The sequence below is a fragment of the Geospiza fortis genome, unplaced genomic scaffold (genome assembly GCF_000277835.1).
Source record: "Geospiza fortis unplaced genomic scaffold, GeoFor_1.0 scaffold97, whole genome shotgun sequence".
NCBI classification, from domain to species: Eukaryota; Metazoa; Chordata; class Aves; order Passeriformes; family Thraupidae; genus Geospiza; species Geospiza fortis.
The window spans coordinates 699,188-708,678 of NW_005054343.1; positions in this window are offsets into that span (position 1 = coordinate 699,188).

Consider the following 9,491-nt stretch of genomic DNA (forward strand, 5'->3'; position numbering starts at 1 on the left):
GGGGCTGCTCAGCGACTCCCCGGGGTCGTACCCCGCCGGGCGCTTCCAGCCTCCTCAGCCGAGGATCCCTTCACCTCCAACTACCAGAAAATAAATGTCCTCCGCACGGCGTTACTCATCTGTTATAATTAGAGCATGTGCGAACTCGCAGCGTGCCGGGAGCCCGGCTCGGGTTGATGCAGGCACTTGTGCAATAACCACCTCTTTCTGCCGTGGCGCGGGCAGCCCGGCAAGGGCCGGCTGGGGCCGCATCCTGCCCCGAGCCCGTCCTGGCTCGGCTCGGCCCTGCGTCCGCGACGGGAAGGGAGCGGCATCTTCTGATACCTCTTTTCCCCCGAAATTGGCTCTTATTTGCCTAAAGCTAACCACAGACCTCTCCCCGTTCATGGCTGATGGATGCAAATGTAAATGTGCACTTATTTAATTGGATCAGGTCCCAAGATAAAAGAGATAAACGGCTCCCAGTTTGCCAAGTTATTTTCAGAGGCATGCAGTGATGTGTGGAGGGAAAGTTAATGAAGAGGAGAAGAGACACACTGTACTTAAAATACCTCAGGTCTAGACTCGGGGAGAGGGAAGCATCGAACTCCGCCGCGGCGGACCGGCGGGGGGCTCCGCGCAGCCTTCCCTCCACCAAAATTGTTCTCCGTTCCTGCCGTCTCCCCTTGTTCCTCCCCGTGTTCTACATCCGTATGCATGAGACATTAACAGACGGTTATTGATACAAACATAGTTTTTGTTGCTAAAGGCCTTCCAAAACAAATTCTCCGGCTGAATGCCAATGTATGCATGTTGGCTGGTGACAGCTGATTAGTGAAATGATTTACGGCCAAGTTAAAAAAAATGATACTGTCAAAGGCAGCAATTTGGAAAAAAGATAAGACAGTACAGCCTCAAGGCTTCCCACTGTAAAGCCACCCAACAAATCTAAACCTACACTACAAATACCTGAAACACTCAAGGAATCAATTGGTCGCAGATTAAATACAGTCTGTATTCTGACTCGCCCTGGTAATCTGTAACTCTCCACAGGAGCAGCCCCTCGATTTATGCCTCCAGCCTCACCTGCGGCAGAGCTGGCTCCTGCCCGAGCTGCCCTGCCGGCCTCCCAGCATCCCTGCAATCGGAGACTTAGGCCTCCTTTTTGTTTCAAGACTTTTTCTCTCATTAATTGATTAAAAAAATCCCCCTTCCCTCATTTCTCTGTAGCTCTTCTTCATAAAGAAAGCTTTTGCTCTGCAATAAAGTAAGAGACTTTGATCCCAGATCATCCTCTTAGGCCTTCCAGCTGAAATCAGCGGAGAAACTATGTGGAGTTATTGTTCGCACTTGCTGCACTTCTGATTCAGAAAGGGCTGATTTATTAGCTTGTCAAGGGAAGCATTGTTCAGGAAGGCAATCAAAAAGCACTTACCTAGCTAAACTAAAATTACTGCCTTTTCAGTGGCTAATTTGTATAACTCCCATGGAGGAACTTGGGTAGTGTTTGATGAGGCATAAAATGATGATTAATGAATTTATTGGCCTGCTGCTCATCAAATAGGAGTAGTATATCTTTCCTCTATTGGGCGTTGGGTCTAATGCTACATGTCTGTGTAAAGCAAGTCCAATATGATCTCCTTTTTAGCCCCCTTTTAACCCCCATGACCTGAAGAATATCACCGTGTAACAGAGGCAACATCAGGGGACTGCAAAGACAAAGAGCCCGTTTGATAAAACGCTAAATGAGAAACGCGAGGAAAGTTGCTGCAGGGACAGATCTGCTCAGTTTTCAGCTTTCAATCACTTTGACTACTGAAGTGGGAAGAATGTAGAAACTAGATAAGGTGTGAGAAGCGAAAAGAAAATGATAAACCAATTTTAACTTTCATAAAGGATCCAGCCAAACAACTTCATTGCTACTTGAAAGAAAGAGTGAGTGCGGGAAGTGCTGGGATTCCCGAGCAATCAGCTGTGCATGAAAACACAGGGAAGATGCCCCCAAACTGGCCATATCCAGGGCCAGCATGCAACCTGGTTGGTACTCTAATCAGATTTGGTGCAACCATTTTGAGCTCATACATTTTATGTCCTTTTTCCTCCACTGAAACAGCTTTCTCCTCTGCTCGGTGTTTAATGCTCAAATTACTGTTTTGGGGCTAAGGGCTTCTGAGAGAAATTGCTTACTTTCTCCCTTTTAAAACCCCTAAATATTAGGGCCCTAATACTAAATTACTTGTGATTCAGTGCCCACCTGGATACACATGTGACTTACAGGGTATCTTATGCTCTACACACTGCTGATTTGAACAGGTTGAGACCCCCAGAAGATCAGAAATGTTGCTGACATTTTCAAAAACTCGTTAAAATAAGTTTGCCTGAGTTTGGAGTCAGAGATCTTCCCAGGAATGAATCAATTTAGCTCTTCGCTTCCATGCACAGTTCCCTGTTCCTGCAGCTCTGAAGCTTGTCGAGAGATCTGCAGCTTGCACGTCTCCCAGTGAAGATGCACATGCCTTATCTGGAGCCTGTTGCCAAAAAGGCAGCATGTCTCATTACCTTTTGAGGTTTCTCAGAAGTACCCTCAGGCCTGTGTGTCAGCAGCCCACTGTGCTGAAGACTGAGAAGGTGCAAGAACATTTTGCAGAACTGCTGATGTGATCAACACTTGCTAGATGATGTGATGTTTCAAGGTCCCATAAGGCTCAGAGGAGCAGGAAATGGCAATGTGGAGGTACCTGGCAATCCCAGCAGCCTGTCTTCCCTCTCTGCACCTTCCCTTTGTGCCTCTGCATGCAGAGCCAGAGCACAGCCTGCTCTGCACTCCTTCAGAGGCGAGTCAAGAACTGAAAGCAGCCTGTAGATGATCCTTCCTTTTGCGCTCTTGTGTTACAATGCAGTCTCTTCTGTATTTTTTTCTTTCCATGACCTGTTCTGTTATGGGCTGTATTAGATTATGTTTCTGGAAAGCTGCTTGGGAATTGAGTAATTCAAGTCTAGATCTCAGTCCAGGAAGGCAGGAAAATTGCTCTCCTTAATTTTAAGGGACTTTAGGTCATATTTTCTGAGAAATTCTTAAATTTGGCTGTTCCATATTAGATAAGAACTGTGATTTCAAACATTCTTGTTTGCAAAATAATATGTAACATACCAAGAATTGTTCATTTTTCAGGTCTGTTTAGAAATAGTTTCTGGAATGGTAAAAGGAATATACTCCTGACCAATCTTTAGTTCATCAAAACAAAACTTTCCTGAGACAACACACTGGCTTCCTTGACAAAATGAAAGAGGCACCCACCTTATGTTAACGAGATCAGAAAACATTTATTTTAATTCTACCAATTGGTATTTGTCTGAGACACTTTTAGCTGAAATGATCCTCTGGAAAATAATGTTTATAAACATCCTTGAACAAATAGCACTCTCCTGACACAAGCCTACCACCAATGTACCTCTCAACAAGTTTTATCTACAAGTCCTTGACTTGTGACTGCTTTTACAAAGGCTCTCTGTTCTTAGCAATTTAAGGTCACTTTAAGTACTTGTGTCATGAACACACAGCACAGCCGTAAAATATATGTATTAAATGCCAGCTGCATTTATATAGGGGTTTATTTTCCTCCACCTGGCTCCCCAAAGCAACATGATCTTACACATTGATGAAAAAAGACGTAGTTATATTTGCATAATTACAGCAATATTGTAAGTCTTTAGTGCAATAGACGTAAGAGGCTGATTTATGATTAAATATGTATGGCTAAAAGTTACCATGCTGGGTAGTGTGCATAGCATTAGACAATGACAGTTTTGGGACATAATTGCTTTAATGTGGGCAATTAAGACTAAGTGCATGTGATTTTAGTGTCTGCCCTACATTCCTCTGAATGATTACAATGATCAATACACATGATTTGTAAGTCGCTTCCTATTGATCGAATGGTAAAATGTTTGACCTTCCTTTGAGGAAGTAATTTGCTAAATTATGACACCACGTAAAGTCTTTCTTGGTTCAGAGGTGAGGGGTAATGGTGCTCACAATTAGAAAAAAATAAAATAATTTTCCCCCCTTTTCCTGAAAGTCAGTCTCTGTAATGTCTCCACTAATTTGCTGACTTCACCTGTGGAGTGAGGAGTCTGGCACATTCATCTTTGAAAATAGGGAAAAAAATGGAAAAATTGAATTGTGAACCCATTCCATCTTTGCAAGAAATCCTCTTCATGAACTTTATCTGTTTACTCTATGCCAAATCATGAGGAAGTTCTTGACTACAAGATCTCTCTTGTTTGGAAGCAGCTGGAGAAAAATGTGCAGGAGCAAAGTTGGGGAAGTGGAGCACATGGTGAGTGCCGTGAGCAGCTGGGACACGTGGCACGGCTCCCTGGGCTGCCTGCCAGGCCTAATTTAGCTTTGCATGCACAGGACCAAATAGCCTCCACTATATCACATTAGCAGGTACGAAAAGCAAACCAACAGTGTTCATGAAAACACATTAGCCAATGAACAGCAACTCAGTTACAGCTGAGGACCTTCCTTCCTTGCTAGCACTGCCACCCTAAATGCACACAGTTGCAAATTAGATCAAAATTAGTAGATACCAATGCAGTGAGATGTGTTTTGTTCCAGGGGTTCACAGAATCACAGATTCAACTAGGTTGGAACAGACCTTTGAGATCATGGAGTCCTATGACCTAAAACCACCTTGTCAGCCAGACCATGGCACTGAGTGCCACATCCAGTCTTTTATTAAACACCTCCAGGCACAGTGACTCCACCATTCCCTGGGCAGCCCATTCCAATGCTCAATCACTCATTTTATGAAGAACTTCTTCCTAATGTCCAGCCTAAACCTCCCCTGGAGCAGCTTAAGGCTGTGTCCTCTTGTCCTGTTGCTGGTTTCCTGGGAGAAGAGGCTGCCTCCCACCTGGCTGTACCCTCCTGTACAGAGTGATGAGGTCTCCCCTGAGCCCCCACTTCCCCAGGATGAACATCCCCAGCTCCCGCAGCCACTCCTCATAGGACTTGTGTTCTAGGCCCTTCACCAGCCTTGCTGCCCTTCTCTGCATGTGTTTGAGCAGCTCAACATGCCTCCTGAACTGAGGGGCCTAGAACTGGACACAGCCCTCAAGGGACAGCCTCACCAGTGCCAAGCACAGGGGAGGAATCACTGCCCTGATCCTGCTGGCCACACCATTCCTGACACAGGCCAGGAGCCATTGGCCTTCCTGGCCACATAGGCACCCTGGTGGCTCCTGTTCAGTCTGCTGTCCAGTCTCCATACTCCATCTCAGAGACAAGCCTTCCCAATACAATCCACTCTTCCTGCACTAACACTCCAGCATCAACACGCTGCCCTCACCATGGCCAGAATGCTCCAGCAGCCTGTGCAAAGTTGAAGTTGCCCATGCAGATCAGGCTTCAAACTTTAGTTCTTCTCCACCTTACTGAGAGCTGGGACATCCCCAACCTCCCATGCTGTGCTCAGCCTCCCCCTTCCCCCAGCTCCTGCCTTCCCAGTCCAGCCTAGGTGAGGAAAGTAGCTGGAACACAGCTACAACATGCTCACTTCCACACTGCTGGCAAAGGCAGTGTAATGGACTAGAAGGACAGAGACACTTAAAAATGATGATGAAGATGAAAACATACCACAAATCATGTAGCTAGCAAGAAACATCCTATTTACTGGCTGTTGTGCCAAGCACACACGCCGTAACACAATGTCCCACTCTTAAATCCTTTCCGTAAGGAGAAGACAGCATCAAAGAGTTCATAAATTTCCTAAAACAGCAGTACTGAACAATGAATTAAACTACAAAGCAGTTGGAATTCCTGGTTAGAAAAAAGTTCAGTCAGACAAAGGGCTGACTTGTTGGAAAACTGAAGGTAAATCTGCTTGCCAGACCTAAGAGGACAGGCCCTCCTGGAGCTCACCAGCCACTGCTGAAGCATCCTTGGTGGAATTCCTTTTCCTTCTAACCACAGATGATGCTTGGACACCAGGTACAGACAGACTTTCTGGGATGAACAGGACTGCTCTGAAAGTCTGCCCTTCCCCACCCTTAACTCTACACCAGTCCTGTGCCAGGAGTGAAGTGTATGACCCCAAACATAATCATCTTGTATCTAGATTTTGAACATTTCTTTTGGGTTCCTTCCAGGGTCTTAATGACTTAGATGTCTCATTTTTAAGAAATCTTACAGACCAAGTTGTTAAGGCTACACAGTATACTATAGTCCTTCTATAGTATACTGCAATTAAAAAACCAAACATGAGACACAGCCATGGATAAAGACTAAATAGATAATTTTACACTCAAATTTCCATTTTCTTATTCATGGTATCATTCCCTTGGCAGTAATCCATTCCAAACAGCTTCCCATGCAACTCTCTAGCGTTTGGTCCCATTTCTGAATGGCCCAAGTTGAGCTAGCTGGTGATTATCACTGGATAAGAGGACAAGAGTATGGAAAATTGTTAGTGGCAGTACTAACCAAATGTTAAACATGAGAAGCCCCAGGCAGGGTAAGTTGGTGCTGAGAAAGTTATTTATGCTCCATTTTGGAAATTTTCCTAGCACAATGTACTCAGATAGACACGTTTCCATTACTTTTCATTTAAACTATTTCTTCTTTACTCATGAACACTTCTCTTGCTCTTCCATTGAAATATTTATGGAATAAGACAAAAACCCATGACCCTTACTCAGGAATGCTCATAGTCACATACTTAGCTTTAAACATAGAACCATTGAACTTGATGAGACTTCAACACACAATTAAACTGCACACTTCAGCCTGGTCTGGTTCCTCACACAGCACTTTATGTAGGAGATTCAGGTTCAAAAATCTGGTTTTTTTAAGGTGTGAAATGACATCAAATATATGATTAATCAAATGACTACATCCAAACTAGTTTTTGCCCAACTAAATTACTAGATAAGATGAGAAAAAGGGAAATATTAAAATGTGTCAACATAGGAATGGAAAAAGAGAAACTTTAAAAGCAAAACTAGTAGCAGGATTTGTGGTATTCTGCAAGTTCAAAATGCAACTGACACGTTTCTTTGTTGGTGTTAATTTTGTTTTGCCTTCATATTAACTGCATCTCTTTGATGAATATTTTTAAAAATAAAATAATGGTTATCACTCAGACTGCTTTGAAGTACTTCTGAGTTGAATGACTGGTAGCATTTATTGATTTCATAGTGTGACACTAGAAGTTTTGATATGGGATTTTAAAAAACGATATTTGAAGTTAAAAGAAGACATCTTGATTAAAGCCAGAACAAATTGTTTGGCTGAGATTCAAACTCTGGCTCACATGCCTTTCCAAGTTTGTAGATTCACTTGCTCGCTAGGAAAAGCCCATATGCTTTCAATGGACGAGTTCAAAATTCATGCCATGGAAAGGCAGGAAACTGCTTCAAAGTTGGGAACCAACGGTCCAGCTTAAACCCTAAGGGAAAAATACACTCATAGACATTAGATATAAGAATAAGGTAGAAAGGTCTTGTGTTTAAGGGGTTCAGTTCTGAGACACAGACAGTGTGACCTTGAACTGAATCCCGTAGTCTTCTGTGCATCCGGTGCCCAGATGCAAACTGCTGATAACATCGTTCTCATCTTCTCCTGGGCAGGAAGCTGTGAGGATGAACAGCAGCTCTGTGGGGCTGTAAGTCATAGGGCTGGCTGGAGAGATGATCTGTTGGGTTATCACTTCAGGTCTCAGACTGCGATGGATGCTACAGATCTGGTGGGTGCAATCACTCCCTGCCAGCAGCCTGGGTAATTCTGGTTCCAAAGGTACCTCAGACTCCACCACACAGGGCACTGAGTTTCTGTGCTGGCCACTTCTACTGAGATACCTGATGTGCTTCTCCAGCTGAGGGGGGAACATTTAACCAAGGACTGGCCATGCCTGAGGGCTGCTCAGTACTTCAGCATGAGCAGAGCCCTGCAGCTGTCTCCTCCTACATTGGGTATTGTCCTGTGTGGCTTAAAGAACAAGAGTGGAACTAGTTCTTCAGAATGGACCAAAAGCACTAAACCTTTACAGAGATCATCTGCTCAAAAGCCACTTGGGTCCTTAGTCTTTAAATAACTGACCTAAAGCACCTGCTCATCAAGCAGTTTCTGCATCTTGGGAGATGATCATCACTTTTTTTCTTGACCTTCTTCCATTGCTGTTTTCACGAGGGATGAGACTGACTTTTAAAGGAAAAATTTGCCAGTGCCATTTGGGAAGGTTATGAAGAAAAAAAAGAAAGTTGTCAGTTTTAGCAGTGGAAACTGCAGTAAGTCACCAGCAGGCTACTGACCGAGTTGTTAAACTCAGGGGGAAAAGAACTGTTAGGTGAGCTGGTTAATATCAAGGCTCACCACTGACTTCTGCATACTACAGACCATGTCAAAAGCTTTCCAGTAATCAGTAGAGCTTAAGAAAAGTCTCTGATTAACTTTTCTTTCATCTTTCTCTTTTCCATCTGGTGTTAAAGATCAAACCTTCAGTTCCTCTACTCTTTTAAGCTTTGCCTGTTTGACAGAAAACCTCTCATCCATCTTAAATCTAGTGTGGGCTAGAATGTCTTTCAGCAGTGGCTGGAGGGTAGATATATTATCAGATAGTAACCATATTGCTCCCTCTGCTTTTACTTTAGCTCTGTATTTGTTATTATAGGATATATCTGGGGTTTGTGAGTGTTCAGCCTCTATCCCTCTACTGCAGGGATAGTGCTGCTAATGCTTTGCAAATCACTGCACTATTTATTTCCAGTTTAGGAATGTCCTATCTGTGCTTTGCATAACTTCTTCCAATTTTACCAGCAGCCCAGAGTACTTGCCTCCTAGGACTTGCAGCATCTGCACTCTTAAAGACACTGTGATTTGAGCATGATGGTGACTTTGGGAATGCTGGGGCTCTAACTGTTTCAAACTGCAGCACTGCTGATTGTCAGCTGGGTAAAAGCAGCATCTTCCTCTTCCCCATAGACTCCAGGAGGATGGGGATGCTCAGCCACCCCCTGGAAATCATTGCCTTCTTGGTGGGATATGGATAAAGACTTATGGAACTGATGGGATTGACTTACACCTGCCATGGCATCTTCCATGGCACTCTTAGAGGTATTTCTTAGCAGCAGAAGAAAAGCAGCTCTAAGTGTTTGCTATGTGACTTACCAAAAGAGAAAAAGAGGTCACACCTCCCCAGCACATTGGGGCCACCAGTTAATGTTATAGAGTTCTTGGATAATGGTAAATATAGATAATTACAAGATAATTACATTTCTCATTATTTCAAAATGAGGCATCTTTTCAGGAAGAGAAATTCCATTTACTTCCTGGCTCTATCACCTAACATCACTTTTAAGCTATGACTTCATAGTCCATTTGAATTATCAGATCCAGTCAAAATATCATTTTCAGACTAGTTATTGTAGCAGAGAGTCATAAAATGTCTTAATGACTTCGCAGAGGGAGGCAAAACACTTGAAAGATGCTAAAAGATGTGGGGAAAAGA